General features: G+C 37.1%; 1 pseudogene; it reads right to left on the reverse strand.

Annotated features, from left to right (window-relative positions):
* Positions 1–14,873: 14,873 nt before the first annotated feature.
* On the reverse strand, positions 14,874–15,885 carry LOC127675379 (actin, cytoplasmic 2-like; annotated as a pseudogene).
* Between the last annotated feature and the right edge of the window lie 2,605 nt (positions 15,886–18,490).

Raw genomic sequence — 18,490 nt, forward strand, 5'->3', positions numbered from 1 at the left:
TCTTCATAAAACCTCCTTATAATAATTGTCTGCTAGGTGTCGATTTACACATAGGTGTTTTGCTTCACCATACAGAAACTTGACAAAAGGTGTTCTTCATTCCTTGGATTAATTCGAGCTCCCTACTTTCCAGGATAATTCATTTTTTAAGGTCTTCTGAAAATATATAAAATTATTTGGTACTTAAAAGTTAAATTGAAAGTTTTTAAGGCAACAAAACATTATAAATGTGATAATCCTGAAATGAGTTGTCCATTGTCAATTATTTTATGTAAAGAAAAAAAATGTAGTGTTTAAAAGACAGAAAGAGAAGAACCTGGAACAAATGCACTTAACTTCTCTTTACTTCTGAATACAGATGTGCAAATACATAGATGAAAAAAATCTATCAGACAATGCAATTTGACAATGTAAAATCTGTCAAATATTCTGATTCTGATGGAAGTATTTTTGAGCGCAGACAGAGTCTGATGTGATGAAATGATGTTTTGCACAGGATGTTATCAAATTAAATATAGTTTAGTTCATGATAACATTACCATGACTTGCAAGGCAGAAATGAAAATATTCTTGTTTTTCAAAGAAAAGAATTTATTGACACTATATATTCCATTCCAAGTAAGGCCCTGTGCCAGGCACTGAGGGACTCACACAGAGCAGTGGATATACAGCAACACACTGCAATACAACAGTACATGGCAATTCACAAGCTGGTTATAATTACCATAGGCAATACAATTAAACACACAAATAGATTCATTTAGCATGACAATTTTGAATACAAGATATTTAAACCCTGTTTTCTGATTCACTTTCTAGAGTGCAAAGAAAACTACTCAAGAGACTTTTTAAAAAGCATAACTGCCATACAACAATATACACAAATATGAAGTTTACAATCTGTGAAGGGTTTGCATGTTGTGAGGACTGGAAACACTAACTGGACTCAACAGGTTACATACATACATACATGAGTACATATATATACATTGGCCAATAAAAGACTCAGTGAAAATCAGCCAGTCTCCTCTGAGGATGACAGGGACACAAAGCCCTGACTCACACCCACTAATTCCCCTCCCATATCTTCTGGTTGCCTTGATATGTGGTATCTGGCTTTGCTCTCTGTCTCTGCTTTTACTGACTTGTGAGAGACCACTGTGTACTTAGGACATACACTGTTTCAGGTTCTAAGTGTCTAACTCTGGCTTTCTAGACTTTAAATCACTTTTCATCAAGTTTTGCTTTATTGTTTCTGATTTCAGACTTTATATGGGGCAGAGGGGGGATGATTCTCAATTATGTTATTAAACACAAAAATTTACTATGATGCCCTTATGATTTTATTTTTTCACAGTCACAGTCTTTAATATGTAGATAATTTAGCTTCATACATGATTTGAAGTTAACTAACTTTTTGGAAAATAGCCTGTCCTGACATCTTGACTGACTTGAAATAGCTTTTTAGTAAGTTTTCATTCTCCCAGACTCATGCACACGCAGCACTAACTGAACACAACAGGTTACATAATACATATATACATACATGAATGACATGTTTCAAATTGGATTGGATATAATAAAGATAAGCTGTATAGGTATACGAAATTGTCAATGAATAAAAAATATCCTAAAAAGTTCTTTTCTCCTTTTTCTCCTCACTTCTCACAAGAATGTCCAAAGGACCAACACTGATTTATTGTATGCCCTTCACCACGTAGGAAGCCACTTGTATTCAATGAAGCAGTCTCAGCATCTAAGGAGACTCTTAAGTATCTCAGAGTGACTATCAGACTATTGGAAACAATGGGTTCCAAAAAAAAAAATGAGAATTTTTCCAGGAATTTCAGACTTGGAGAAAGAAAATCTGACAGCAAAAGAGAGAATTTCTCTCCTGGAGATTTCACAGAGTTCTAACAATTTGTCAGGTCACCTTATAGGCTGAGACTGAACCACAGACTGTGATGTGTCAGTGGTGTGTGGGAACACACTTAAGGCAAGACCCCTTAGATGTGCATATCCTTAGCCCCTAGTTAACCTTAATTTCCCTTTAAGACCCTGAGGATAGACTTGGGGAATCTCTTTGTCCCTCTTCCTACTGTGGTCACATTGAATAAATCTCTTCTACTTTCCTCTAATAATTTGGTTGAAATGATGTGACTTATCAAATTTTTATTGGTTTCCTGAGGATAGCTGCCTGAACTTGGTTTGAGATACAGGGTGTGGCACACCAAATTCAGTAACATAAATTATGCATATAGCAAGATCTTCTTGTAATTGGTGACCTTTTAGGTTCAGTAATATATGGTACTTTTTCTTTCTTTTTTTATTAGATATTTGCTTTATTTACATTTCAATGTTATCCCCTTTCCTCATTACCCCTCCGAAAATCCCCTATCACATTCCACCTCCCCCTGCTTACCCCTCTCCCTCACTTTCCTGACCTGGTATTCCCCTGCTATTAATGGTAGGTTGAAAATAGACGTCCAGAAACAAGGACAGAAACAAGGACATCAAATAGATGATTAATATGACCTAGTCATCTTGGATCATATTACTGTGTGATAACATATGAATACCATATCATAAAAAAGGAGATCAGACTGTGCTTATAAGATAATACAAGTTGAATTCTCTATTGGATATACAGAAAGAAATGTGAGGACTGTTCCAAAGCTTCTGATGTCAGCAATAGGAACATAGGTGGAAATGGAAACAGGACATGGTGGAAGAGATTTTGATGACAATATCAGGAATTCACTTTTAGGAAAGTGTATTTTCAACATTTATTAACAGACTAGGTGATAGAATAAGTGGTCCAGAGGCTTATGGTATATAGATGAAGTGCTAAGAACTAGTTAATTGCTTTTTCAAAATCTAAGGGTATCTCAGTGCAATTGAAATAGGAAAGTTGCGAGCAACAGGAAACTGGCCCATTTGAAGTTTATAGCAAGAATTTAAAGAGAGTTATCAGCATAGTTTTTAGTTTTAGTTTTTTTAACTCAAATTTACAGTAAGAAAACCTGCAAAATAAGCAAAAAGAAGGATGTGACTGGTAGTTGAAGTTATTTTAATGATAATTAGTCCAAGAAGTTGAAAATACATGTAAATAAATTCAGAGGCACATACTGGAGATACACATTTAAATACCATTTCACTGATATACACACCGCACACAAACTTGAGAGATGCCTAGTTTATGTGATTGTAACTAAAGTAGTTCTATTCTGAGATGGTATGTACTTTTAATAGTGTTTCCTGAAAGTCAGCATATTTGCAAAACATAATGATTTTGTAGAACTACTTGGTGTCCTTTTAAGAGATATGTAAAAAAGAACTTCCTTGAAGTTCTTGATGTTCATAACAAATAAATGTTAAAGATTTAATTCTACTAGGAACTTCAAGAGTGACTATTACCAATGTAAAAGATTTGTGTCCAAATCTAGAGCCCTTCTTATGAAGAAATATAGTGAAACAAGTTCACAGTATTTGTGATCTTTCTTACAGTACATGATGTGACATTCACAATAAATTTTGAAACATTGATCCAAGGTCACTCTTGCTTTGAGTATTAATACATAAGATACAATAGAGAAGATAGGTGTAATGAAAAAGTCTCAAATTAATACATTTATAGGTTTGTGATTTTCGGGTTGTGAAGTTATGTTATCAAACTTTGGTTTGCAACCTGTGTCCCGAGTCAAGTCTGTCCATCCTTAATAAGTGAATTGAAAGAACCAAATTAAAAGTAGAAATCAAAAAAAGGAGATTTATTGAATTTTGTCACTGTGGAAATGTGTGATCAGGGCACAGTAAGTAATGGAAATGGGTACTTCATGGGTGGTAAAGAGAAAGTTTATTCCTAACAGCCAAAGTTGTCTCTTGGAGAAAGCAGAGAAGTGAGATGAGAAAAAAAAATCTCCAGAGTTATAAAGAGAAAGGATATATCAGGAGGGAGGGGTGTGAACTGAACCAGTCTGGGAGTTTTAGGGTAGAGGTAAGGAAAGAGACCAGGACAGAGTTTGAAATGCATAAAATGCACTTGTGAAGAGGGATCAAGGAAGCCTGGAGGCTCATATGAACTTTGATATTCTGATAGCTGCCATAGATATAGGGCAATGAAAAGTCAAATGTCCCCTTTTGCTGGAGGGAACAGAAATGACTCCTTTGTTAGAGGAGGGGGCAGCTGGAGGAAATTCCTTTTCACAAGTTTCTGAGGGATGGTAACTATTATTTAACCATCAGTAATCTTTCTACTTCTATGGTCTGAGCTTGGCCTTGACCTAACTTTGGAGCAAACCATTGGGCATGTCATTTGGGTAGGAAATGGAGTATCCATTTGAAAGAAGGACAAGACAGACTTAGGGGGTGTTACTGAACGTCTTTGGCTTTTTTGATAACTGGCTTATTGAGGACAGGTGTTCAGACATGGCTTGCGATAAAGAGTGCTTTCTCTAACTTCAGTAACAGAGAATCTGGAGTTGTTTGTGCTCATTTGCTTTTCCAGTCTAAGGATAAATGCAGTCTTGTATATATGTCCACTACTGGGAAATAACTTCCCACTTCAAATCAGCTAATTTCATAGTGGGTCTTTTTTATTTGTTTCTGTAGTGATTGGTCTTGATGTTGTTTCTCTAAATCTTTCAGTATTGGTCCCTAATCTTCCAAATCAAGCCCAAATAAATAAATAACCACAATTTACTGACAAACTTTAAAATCTTATTCAACAAATGTAAATACATGTTAGATGTCAGGACCAGCCTCGCTTGCCACTTACGTTACATAAACTATGTATTCCTATTTATATCAGAATGATGACCTTATATAGACAAATATTTGCCCAAAGATGTTTGAGCATTTCATACTACATTGAGAGTTTTAACACTATTGATCTATATACAGTACTGATAGCTGCCATAGATATATGTCAATGAAAAGTCAAATGTCCCCTTTTGCTGGAGGGAACAGAAATGACTCCTTTGTTGGAGGAGGGGGCAGCTGGCGGAAATTCCATTTCACAAGTTCCTGAGGGAACTTTAACCATCAGTAATCTTTCTACTTCTATAGTCTGAGCTTGGCCTTGACCTAACTTTGGAGCAAATCATTGGGCACTTCATTTGGGTAGGAAATGGTATTCATACCACCCATGAATACCACCTTGGTATTCCCCTATACTGCTGCACTGAACCTTTCCAGGATCAGGGGCCACTCCTTCCTTCTTTCAATTCAGAGTAAGATTTTATTAGTCTTTTGTGATGGCTCAGTTAACACTATTAATTGATATTGAGCAATAAACTCCTTGAGGGTTTTTCACATTAATTGCTGTCAAGCTAAGTCTATTGAACCATGTGCTAGTAATCAGTCTTTTGGACTTTAATGCAAAACTCCTGCTTTGCCTTAACAGAACTCACCTTGGGGGTTTCACCTAGTCTTTTTATCCTCCTGGATTCATTAACATTTTTGATTTGACTTTCTTTATTTTTTTATTCGATATAGTCTTTATTTACATTTCAAATGATTTCCCATATCCTGGAACCCGCCCCTCCCCGAAAGTCCGATAAGCCCTCATCCCTAACCCTGTTCCCCAATCCACCGCTTCCGACTTCGCTGCCTTGGTATTCCCCTACACTGCTGCACTGAGCCTTTCCAGGATCAGGGGCCACTCCTTCCTTCTTCTTGGGCACCATTTGATATGTGAATTGTGTCCTGGGTATCCCAAGCTTCTAGGCTAAAATCCGCTTATCAGTGAATGCATACCATGAGTGTTCTTTTGAGACTGGGTTACCTCACTTAGGATGACATTATCCAGTTCCATCCATTTGTCTAAGAATTTCATGAATTCATTGTTTTTAATGGCTGAACAATACTCCATTGTGTATATATACCACCTTTTCTGTATCTATTCCTCAGTTGAGGGACATCTGGGTTCTTTCCAGCTTCTGGCTATTATAAATAGGGCTGCTATAAACATAGTAGAGCATGTGTTCTTATTGCATGCTGAAGAATCCTCTGGATATATGCCCAGGAGTGGTATAGCAGGGTCCTCTGGAAGTGTCACTCCCAGTTTTCTGAGGAACCGCCAGACTGATTTCCAGAGTAGTTGTACCAGCTTGCAACCCCACCAGCAGTGGAGGAGTGTTCCTCTTTCTCCACATCCCTGCCAGCACCTGTTTACTCCTGTGTTTTTGATCTTAGCCATTCTGACTGGTGTAAGGTGAAATCTCAGGGTTGTTTTGATTTGCATTTCCCTAATGACTAATGATATTGAATATTTCTTAAGATGCTTCTCAACCATTCGAAATTCTTCAGGTGAGAATTCTTTGTTTAGCACTGTACCCCATTTTTATTTGGCTCTCTGGAGTCTAACTTCTTGAGTTCTTTGTATATATTGGATATTAGCCCTTTGTCAGATGTAGGGTTGGTGAAGATCTTCTCCCAATTTTGTGCTTGCCATTTTGTCCATTTGACAGTGTCCTTTACCTTACAGAAACCTTGTAATTTTATGAGGTCCCATTTGTCAATTCTTGATCTTAAAGCATAAGCTATTGGTGTTCACTGTGGAAAATTTTCCCCTGTGTCCATGTGATGAATGCTCTTCCCCATTTTCTTTTCTATTATTTTCAGAATGTCTAGTAGTATGTTAAAGTCTTGATCCATATGGACTTGAGCTTAGTACAAGGAGATAAGCATGGACTGATTTGCATTCTTCTGCATGCTGACCTCCAGTTGAACCAGCACCATTTGTTGAAAAGGCTATCTTTTTTTCCAGTGGATAGTTTTAGCTCCTTTGTCGAAGATCAAGTGACCATAGGTGTGTGGGTTCATTTCTAGGTCTTGAATTCTGTTCCATTGATCTACCTGCTGGTCACTGTACCAATACCATGCAGTTTTTAACACTATTGCTCTGTAGTACAACTTGAGGTCTAGGATACTGATTCCCCCAGAAATTCATTTACTGTTGAGAATAGTTTTAGATAACCTGGGATTTTTTTTATTCCAGATGAATTTGAGAATTGCTCTTTCTAACTCTATGAAGAACTGAGTGGGGATTTTAATGGGGATGACAGTGAATCTGTATATTACTTCTGGCAGGATGGCCATTTTTACTATATTAATCCTGCCAATCCAAAAACATGGAAGTTTTTTTTTTTTCCATTTTCTGAGGTCTTCTTCAATTTTCTTCTTCAGAGACCTGAAGTTCTTGTCATATAGATTTTTCACTTCTTTGGTTAGAGTCACACCAAGATACTTTATATTGTTTGCTGCTATTATGAAGGGTGTCATTTCCCTAATTTCTTTCTCAGCCTGCTTATCCTTTGAGTATAGGAAGGCTACTGACATGCTTGAGTTGATTTTATAACCAGACACTTTGCTGAAGTTGTTTATCAGCTGTAGTTCTCTGGTGGAGTTTTTTGGGTCACTTAATTATACTATCATATCATCTGCAAATAGTGATAGTTTGACTTCTTCCTTTCCAATTTGTATCCCTTTGACCTCCTTATGTTGTCTAATTGCTCTAGCAAGAACTTCAAGTACTATTATGAAAAGATAAGGAGAGAGGGACAGCCTTGTCTATTCCCTGATTTTAGTGGAATTGCGTTACTTTTCTCTCGATTTAGTTTGATGTTGGCTACTGGTTTGCTGTATATTGCTTTCACTATGTTTCAGTACAGGCCTTAAATTCCTGTTCTTTATAAGACTTTTAGCATGAAAGAATACTGAATTTTGTCAAATGCTTTTTCAGCATCTAATGAAATGACCATGTGGTTTCTTTTCTTTGAGTTTGTTTATGTAGTGGATTGCATTGATGGATTTCCATATATTGTACCCTTTCCTGCATCCCTGGGATGAAGCCTACTTGATCATGGCGAATGATTGTATTGATGTGTTCTTGGATTCAGTTGGCAAGAACTTTATTGAGTATTTTTGCACCAATATTGATAATAGAAATAGGTCTGATGTTCTCTCTTTCTTGGATCTTTGTGTGGTTTTGGTATCAGTGTAATTGTGGCTTCATAGAACGAATTGGGTAGTGTTCCTTCTGTTTTGTTTTGTTTTTTTTTTTTTTGTGGAATAGTTTGAAGAGCATTGGAGTTAGGTTTTCTTTGAAGGTCTGATAGAATTCTGCACTAAAATCATCTGGTCCTGTGCTTTTTTTTTTTTTTTTTTTTTTTTTTGTGGTCGAAAGACTTTCTATGACCCCTTCTATTTCTTTAGGGGTTATGGGACTGTTTAGATGACCTATTTGATCCTGATTCAAATTTGGTATTTGGTATCTGTCTACAAAATTGTACATTTCCTCCAGATTCTCTAGTTGTGTTGAGTAGAGGCTTTTGTAGTAGGATCTGATGATTTTTTTAATTTCCTCAGTTTCTGTTGTTATACCTCCTTTTTCATTTCTAATTTGGTTAATTTGGATACTGTCTCTGTGCCCTCTGGTTAGTCTGGCTAAGTGTTTTTCTATCTTGTTGATTTTCTGAAAAAAAACAACTCCTGCTTTTGTTGATTCTTTGTGTGGTTCTCCTTGTTTCTACTTGGTTGATTTCAGCCCTGAGTTTGATGATTTCCTGTCTTCTACTCCTCTTGCACAAATAGCTTCTTTTTCTTCCAGGGATTTCAGGTGTGCTGCTAAGCTGCTAGTGTATGCTCTCTCCAGTTTGGAGGCACTCTGGGCTATGAGTTTTCCTCTTAGCACTGCTTTCACTGTGTCCCATAAATTTGGGTATGTTGTGCCTTCATTTTCATTAAATTCTAAAAAGTCTTTGAATTCTTTATTTCTTCCTTGACCCAGGTATCATTGAGTAGAGCATTGTTCAGTGTGTATGTGGGATTTCTGTTGTTTCTGCTGCTAATGAAGACCACTCTTACTCCATAGTAATCTGATAGGAGGCATGGGATTAGTTCAATCTTCTTATAATTGTTGAGGTCTGTCTTGTGACCTACTATATGATTGATTTTGGAGAAGGTACCATGAGGTGCTGAGAAAAAGGTATATTCTTTTGCTTTAGCATAAAATGTTCTCTATATATTTGTTAAATTCAATTTGTCCAAAGCTTCAATTAGTTTCACTGTGTCCCTGTATAGTTTCTGTTTTCCTGATCATCCATTGAGGAGAGTGGATTGTTGAAGTCACCCACAATTATTTGTTAGGTGCAATATGTGCTTTGAGCTTTAGTAATGTTTCTTTTATGAATGAGGGTGCCCTTGTATTTGGAGCACAGATGTTCAGAATTGAGAGTTCTTCTTGGTGTATTTTTCCTTTGACCAGTAAGAAGTGTCCTTCCATGTCTCTTTTGATGACTTTAGGTTGAAGTCAATTTTATCTGATATTAGAATGGCTTCTATGGCTTGTTTCCTGAGACCATTTGCTTGTAAAATTGTTTTCCAGCCTTTTACTCTGAGGTAGTGTTTGTGTTTGACACTGAGGTGTGTTTCCTATATGCAGCAAAATGTAGGGTCCTTTTTATGTATCCAGTCTGTTAGTCTATATCGTTTTGTTGGGGGAATTGAGTCCACTGATGTTGACAAATATTAAGGAATGGTGATAATTACTTCCTGTCGTTTTTGATGTTATTTTTATGTTTGAGTGGTTATCTTCTTTTGCGTTTGATGAAAGAGGTTACTATCTTGCTTTTTCCAGGGTGTATTATATTGTATCTTTGTATTGGCATTTTCTACATATTATCCTTTGTTGGGCTTGGTTTGTGGAAAGCTACTGGGTAAACTTGGTTTTCTCATGGAATATCTTGGTTTCTCAATCTGTGGTTTTTGAGAGTATTTCTAGGTATAGTATTCTTGGCTGGCATTTGTGTTGTCTTAGAGTCTGTATGAGATCTACCCAGAATCTTCTAGCTTTCATGGCCTCTGGTGAGAAGTATGGTCTAATTCTGATAGGTCTTCCTTCATATGTTATTGGCCTTTTTCTCTTACTGCTTTTAATAGTCTTTCTTTATTTAGTACATTTGGGGTTTTAATTATTATGTGACAGGAGGTATTTCTGTTCTGGTCCAGTCTGCTTAGAGTTCTATAGGCTTCTTTTATATTCATGGGTATCTCTCTCTTTAGGTTAGGGAAGTTTTCTTTCACAATTTTGTTGAAGATATTTGCTGGCATTTTATGTTGTAAATCTTCACTCTCCTATATACATATTATCCTTAGGTTTGGTCTTCTCATTGTGTACTGGATTTCCTGGATGTTTTGGGTTACAAGCTTTTTGCATTTTGCATTTTCTTTGACTGTTGTGTCCATGATTTCTATGGTATCTTCTGCATCTGAGATTCTTACTTCTATCTCTTGTATTCTGTTGTTGATATTTGCATCTTTTACCCCTGATTTCTTCCCAAGGTTTTCTATCTCCTGTGTTGTTTATGCTTGTGATTTCTTAGTTGTTTCTGAGAGACCCCAACTCAATGTTTTTAGATCTTGTTTTTCTGATTTCAGCTTGAGAAAGAACTAGCTCACCACATTCTTTACATATCTGGTGTCCTGCTCAGTGTTTAACTATACAATGCCCCAAGGATGTGTGCTCCAGATAATCTCTAACCTTCATAAACAATTGCCTGACTTCCTCATTCTGTACTTCTCTGCTCCATGCATGATTTGTCCTCCACCCCCTGCCTTGTGATTTTTCCCCTTTAAATACCCCTGACATCAGTTGCTCGGGGTCCCACAGTCCTCTACCCCTTCATGGAGTATGACTGTGGACCCCAGAGCTCTGGAATAAAAATCCTCTTGCCATTGCATCAAGACTGTTTTTCGAGAGTGATTTGGGTGTCACCTTCCACGGTGTGGGGCGCTGGGGTGCCCTTGGTTTTTTTTGGGTCTTACATTTCTACTTTTGTTTTTAGATCCTGGATGGTTTTGCTCAGTTCCTTCACTTGTTTGTTTGTGTTTTCCTATAATTCTTTAAGAGATTTTAGTGTTTTCTCTTTCATGACTTCTGTATGTTGACCCAAGTTCTCCTGCATGTCTTTAAGTGATTTTTTTTGTTTCCTGCTTTTTGGCTTCTATCTATTGACCCATATTCTCCTGAATTTCTTTAAGTGATTTATGCGTTTCCTTATTCATGTTCTCCTGTATTTCTTTAAGAGATTTATTTATGTCCTTCTTATAATCCTCTAATAGCAACATGAGATATGATTTTAAATCCAATCTTTTTCTGGTGTGTCGGGGTATCCAGGAGTTGCTGTTGTCAGAGAATTGGGTTCAGATGCTGCCATATTGTCTTGATTTCTGTTAGTAACATTCCTGTGTTTGCATTTTGCCATCTAGTTATCTCTGTAGTTAGTTGATCCTGTTGACACTTGCTGGTGTTTGAACCTCCTGTGAGACTATAAGGCTGTTTCCATACTACTGGATGACTGGGTTTCCCCTGACACAGATTGCTGATGGGCTGCCTTACTCTTGGGTGCTGTTGTAGCCCTGGTGTGCCTTGTCCCAAGCAATGTTATACTAGGGTTGTCTCTGTGTACCTGGTGTTGCTCACCTTGCCCATCCAGGAGTCAAGATAATGGAGGCTGCGGGGACCCCCTCCAAGTGCAGGTCCCCCTGCAGGGCAAACATTCCACAACAGGGCTGGCACAAAGACAACCCACAGAGCTGCCCATTCCTTGGGTGCCGGCAGAAGCCTGGCAGGCTGTGTCCTGAGCAATGTTAAACTCAGGCTATCTCTGTGTACCTGGTGTTGCCTGTCTGGTCCGTCTGGGAGTGAAGATGGTGGAGAGCAGATACACCATGCAGTTTTTAAAATAATTGCTATGTAGTACTGCTTGAGGTCAGGGATACTGTCCCACAGAAATTCTTTTACTGTTGAGGATAGTTTTAGCTATCCTGGATTTTTTGTTATTCCAGATTAATTTGAGAATTGCTCTTTCTAACTCTATGAAGAATTGAGTTGGGATTTTGATGGGGATTGCTTAGAATCTGTATATTGTTTTTGGCAGGATGGCCATTTTTACTATATTAATCCTGCCAATCCAAGAGCATGGAAGATTTTTCCATCTTCTGAGGTCTTCTTGGATTTCTTTCTTCAAAGACTTGAACTTCCTGTCATACAGATTTTTCACTTGTTTGGTTAGAGTCACACCAAGATACATTACATTGTTTGTGGCTATTGTGAAGGGTGTCATTTCCCTAATTTCTTTTTTAGCCTGCTTATCTTTTGAGTATAGGAAGGCTACTAATTTGCTTGAGTTAATTTTATATTCAGCCACACTGCTGAAGTTGTTTATCAGCTGTAGGCATTCTCTGGTGAAGGTTTTTGGGTCCCTTAAGTATTCCATCATGACATCTGCAAATAGTAATAATTTGACTTCTTCCTTTCCAATATGTATCCCTTTGACCTCCATATGTTGTCTAATTGCTCTATCTAGAACTTCAAGTACTATATTGAATAAATATGGAGAGAGAGGGTAGCCTTGTCTAGTCCCTGATTTTAGTGGGATTGCTTCAAGTTTTTCTCCATTTAGTTTGATGTTGGCTACTGGTTTGCTGTATATTGCTTTTATTATGGTTAGGTATGGACCTTGAATTCCTTTTCTTTCCAAGACTTTTAGCATCAAAGGATTCTGAATTTTGTCAAATGTTTTTCAGCATCTCATGAAATGACCATGTGGATTTTTTCTTTGAATTTGTTTAGGTAGTGGATTACATTGATGGATTTCTGCATATTGAACCATCCCTGCATCCCTGTGATGAAGCATACTTAATCATGGTAAATGATTGTTTTGATGTATTCTTGGATTCAGTTGGCAAGAATTTTATTGAGGATTTTTGCATTGATATTCATAAGGGAAATTGGTCTGTTGTTTCCTTTTTGTTGGATCTTTGTGCTTTTGGTATCAGTAAAATTGTGGCTTCATAGAAAGAGTTGGGTAATGTTCCTTCTGTTTCTATTTTGTGGAATAGTTTGAAGATTATTGGTATTATTTCTCCTTTGAAAGTCTGATAAAATTCTGCACTAAAACCATCTGGTCCTACACTTTTCTTGGTTGGGAGATTGTCAATGACTACTTTTATTTCTTTAGGGGTTATGGGACCATTTATATGGTCTATCTGATCCTGATTAAATTTTGGTAGTTGGTATCTGTCTAGGAAATTGTCCATTTCCTCCACATTTTCCAGCTGAGTATAGGCTTTTGAAGTAGGATCTTATAATTTTTTTAATTTCCTCAGTTTTTGTTGTTATTTCTCCCTTTTCGTTTATGATTCTGTTAATTTGGATACTGTCTCTGTGCCCTTTGGTTAGTCTGGCTAAAGGTTTAGATTTTCTTAATTCTTAATCAAAGTTTATGTGGAAAAAACCAGTTAATGTAGCAGGTTTCAAACTGCTATTCTTGGGAATGATAGCTAACATTCAAACTTGGTTCTTGGAAAGCCTGCAAAAATTTTAACATATTTTTTAGTTGATTAAAGTGTTAATATCCTCAAACTATTGGAATGTGTTATCTTTCTGTGAGTCTGAGCTGTTTGGCATATAATAGGTGGAAGTTGTTATGCTACCAAATCTATTAAAAAGCAAAAACCTAAGATGAGGAGAGCTTGATGGTGCAGGAGCATCAGGAATGCAAACCATCCTTGGCTATGTAATGAGCTGGTGGTCAGTGCGGATTGCCCAAAACAAACAATACTAAATTGAATTCTAAAGGGGCTTCAGGGTCAGTAATACTGTATGCATATAGCTGCATTTTTGTTGGTGGGGAAAACGATGTTCTATATCTTGCTTTTGAGACACTGCAAGTATAAGGAAGTCTGACCATGGATTATAAGAGACTCCCTTTTCTCTTCTCCCCTTATGATTTAGAAATTTTAAAAATGTAATAAATCTTTTTTTTTTTTTGAGTTGTAGTTAAGAATTTCTTTACTGGGGGTTTTCTCCACAATTTCTTTTTTTTGTTAATTTTTCAAGGACCTGATGTCTCATGAATCCCTTCTATTAGTATTTTTGTTAATCTCCAAATATTGTCATGGCATTAAGGATCCCAGACACACATCCCAACTTTAACACCTATAGATTTAAATTAGCTATTCCAGGTACCAATCATGTGTTTTAGTTTAAGAATGATTGTGATTCTAGTCTTTATAAGCTTAAAGGTTTTCACTTATGTAATATGACTAATAGGCACTGTACATGTTTGTTCATGGTTTCCACTATTCTTTAAAGAAATACTTCACATTTTTTTTAACTGAAGCACTTTTATTTTTCTTTACACAATGATGTGTTGCTGGTGCCTAATGTTATCACTGAACAGCTGAAAACGAAAATTTGTCATTTCTTAAATAATTGAGTAAAAAAAAATACATAAATTATAAGTATGAATATAATTATATCTGTCAATGCAAACGTTGCCAACTCAGGGCAAGTAACAACCCATGGCAGTCAGGAGGGAAATAACCAGAACAGACACTGGGTCCTAAGGCTCAGACTTTCCCACTCTGTTAGACTGGCAAGAAAGAAGTCATAACTGGTTCAGGAACACTTGCTAGCCTCAGGAAATCCTGAAAGACTGCTGTCAGTTAATACCCTGCACAGATCACTATGTGGTGCTCACAGAGATCTACTAGGCTAGGCTCTTCCACAGCATGTTCTTTCCAGCTACCAAGTGACAGAGCCACATGAATTTTGGACTAAATCAAGATATGCACAGGATATTAAACATATACCAAGGGAACAGTTAACCAAGGTCAAAAACGAGCAACAAGTTCTACGATCCAGTGCTGATATCTGATATCTGATACAAGCTTCAAGGACAAACTTATTTTCAAATATTTATTCCAGTTTCAGGAGGCTAGAATGAGGTGTGTACATTTGCCAGGGCAAATGGATACTTCAGAATCAACTCATTCAGCAGATGCCTGGCACCTGCTCAGTCCATCTAGAAGCATTTTTGGTTGATGATGGAGGGACCCGACTCATCATACTCCTGCTTGCGGATCTGCATCTGCTGGAAGTTGGACAGTGAGGCCAGGATGTAGCCTCCAATCCTGACTGAGTACGTGCATTCAGGGGAAGCAATGATCTTAATTCTTATTGTACCGGGTGCTAGGGCTGTTATCTCCTTCTGCATCCTGTCAGCTATGCCTGGATACATGGTGTTACTACCAAACAGCACTGTATTGTCATACAGGTGTTTTCAGATGTTTACATCACACTTCATGATGGAGTTGATGGTGGTCTCATGGATGTTACAGGACTGCATGGACAGGAAGGAAAGCTGGAAGAGTGCTCATTGCACCGAAACTGCTCATTGCTTATGGTGATCACCTGCCCATTAGGCAGTTCATTACTCTTCTCCGATGAGGAAGATGATGCAGAATTAGCAATTTTTTTGCTCAAAATCCAGGGCAACATAGCACAGCTTCTCCTTATGTCACGAACAATGTTCCTGTCAGCAGTGGTAGTAAACCTGTAGCCCCATTTAGTCACGATCTTTATGAGATAGTCAGGTCCCGGCCAGCCAGGTCTAGGTGTAAGATGGTGTGGAAAAGGACATAGCCCTAGTAGATGGGCACTGTGTGTGTGACCCCGTCACCAGAGTCCATGACAATGCCAGTGGTGTGCCCAGATGCATACAAGGACAGCACTGCCTGAATGGCCACATACATGGCTCGGTTATTGGAAGTTTCAAACATCATCTACATCATCTTCTCTCTCTGTTAGCTTTGGGGTTCAGAGGGGCATCAGTCAGAAGCACCAGGTGCTTCTCAGGGGCCACACATAGCTCATTGTAGATGGTGTGGTGCCAAATCTTCTCCATGTCATCTCAGCTGGTGACAGTGCTGTGCTTGATGAGATACTTCAGAATCAGGATTCCCCTCTTGCTCTGGGCCTCATAACTCAATGTAGGAGTCTTTCTGGCCCATGCCTACCATGATTCCCTGGTATTGGGGGCACCTGTTGTCAGCAAAACCAGCTTTTCACATGCCAGAGCCATTGTCAATGACAGAGCAACAGAAAGAATTGCAGTGTAAGCCAGTGGCAGAGTGTGAGCACATTTTTGTTTTTAGGGTGCACATTACTCAGTCTCTACTTGAAAAGGAAGCATTTTGGGGTTGGAGAGATGTCTTGGTGGATAAGGGTAGGTATTGCCCTTCCAGAGGATCAATCTGAGTTCTAGTTTCAGAACCCTCATCAGACAACACAATCATCTGTAACTCTAGCTCCAGAAAATTTGACTTCTTATCTGGACTCCTTGAGCACCAAATTCATGTATAGAACTCCTCCCATGCATATATTATACAAGGTTAAAAAGAACAAAGGAAAGAAAAGGTCTTAAGTAAAATATGTTGTAGAATTTTCAATACAAAAGATGCCTTAGACATCTAAATCAGCATAAAGTTGAGGTCCCTGAAAGAACAAATTTGTTGGCACTATTTACAATAATTAACCTTGTTATGGAATCAGCCTATATGTACATCAAAAGAAAACCAGATACAGAAAAAAATGCCACAGACACACAATGGATTTTTTTTTCAGACATAAAGGAAAATTTACATTATTTGCAGGAAAATAGACAGAGCTGGTAATCACCATAGTAATTAAAATATGCCAATCATACAAAGGTAAATAGTGCATATTTTATCATATGCAGATGCTATATGAATATGTATGTTTGTATTGCATTCATCTATTTAGTGTGTCTTCCTTTGTGTGTATATCAGAAGGCAACCTATGAGAGTCGATTCTATCACTATACCACATGATTTCTATGGCTAGAATCCAGGGTCTCCAGGCTTAGACTGATGAGAAGCACTGTACCACTGAACCACTATGTATTTAGCCCCATAAAATATTAAAGTCAGTAGTGGATGAGTTGGAAAGAGGAACAGTCAGAGAGAGTAACAAGAGGAGATTGGAGTGAACATGAGAAGTACATGATATATAATATTCATGTGTCACAATGAATTCCATTATTTTCCATTGTGAATACATTCTAATTTTGGAAATGTACACTTAAAAATTAAGTATTTACCACCATTAGTTTATGCTGTATAAAACATTAGAGCTTCACACCTTGAATGTGTGAATGAGCAATGTAATCTGGTTTGCAAATTTAAGAAAATCATACTAAAGATACAAAAAAAAAAAAAAAAGCCCAAAACAGCAAAAACACAACAGTGGTGGAGGCTGTACTTTAGCCAAGTATCTTGAAGATCCTTGATTTCTCCTTGTCATTGAAAATAAAAATGGAATATGAAATTACATATTTCAGGTTAAAAGCATTTTTATGTATATTCTTCAGTGACATCCAAATTGCTTCCTCCTCTGCAGTGATCAAGACCTTTAAACATATCTGATTATCAATCTTTCAGCATTCATTTAATGTAGAATTGTTTGGAGTGTGTTTAATCTTTACTGAAGTGTTGTTGTGTTACAATATAGTTGTTTTCTATATCTTTACTGTTGTATATCCTGTACTTTAGTAATCGAGTATTTTTCCATGTAAATAATGAAACTTAAGCATATATATTTTCTTTGATTTATGCAATGTCAAACTATACAAATACCTTTTTTGTTGTTAACTGGATTTTATTAGGGATGAAATTGAGTCTGAAGATCAGTTTCAGAAAACTATCATTATTATGTTGAGTCATCCAACTTGTGCACACAGTAATAGCATTCTTTTCACTGTTTTCCAGCATTAGCAAGTGTCTCCATGCATGGTTTAGTAAATACATGCTGAGGAATGTTTTAATAGGCCAAGTACTATATTTCATAAATCAAAATTTCTTGGGACTGGGATACGGTATCAGTATGTTTAAGAACTGGTCACTATAGATGGATAAGAGACCAAAGAAAGGCAGCTAGATCAAGGCTTGCACATAATTCAACTTACTGGAGACATGCATACAGAAGCATGGTCAATGGTAGAAGCCAGAGTTGTGAATCTCCACAATTTATCTTAGAAGAACAATGTCTATAGAATGGACAGGCTTCATGCTTGCCAGCTTGTACCTGGTTTTACTCAATCTAATCTGAAAGATTTCAGGAGGTGCTGGACGTCTGGTTGTAAAACTTCACAGAACACGCTAATGGTTTTGTTTATTTATACTATACTGGAAAAGTATGCAAGGACAACTGACCAGGGTTACTTAAGGGCATTCATAGCAGTTGCAACTGAAGATTCAGATAAATCTAGTATAGACATTACATATTGAACTGACTTGTTTTCTTAAAACAATTGAAAATATCTGTAGGATTTTGATATTAAATTGGGAAAAATTTGAAGTTTAGAAACAAATGTTCACTTCAGCAACACAGATAATAAAAATTACAAAGTTTGGAAATAAATAAGTGAATATGATTAAAATTCTTTGCAAGTATGAATTTATCACAGAATAAGAATATTTTAAAAGTTCAGAAACAAGGGTTTTATTGATTTGGCAATTTTGACTAAGTATGAAAGTATTTGGCTAAATCTAATGGTTTATTTATAAGAAACATTTGAACTTATTCTTTCTTGAAAATGTAACAACAGATATTTATGTTCAC

This window comes from Apodemus sylvaticus, chromosome X, assembly GCF_947179515.1.
Source record: "Apodemus sylvaticus chromosome X, mApoSyl1.1, whole genome shotgun sequence".
Classification (NCBI taxonomy): domain Eukaryota; kingdom Metazoa; phylum Chordata; class Mammalia; order Rodentia; family Muridae; genus Apodemus; species Apodemus sylvaticus.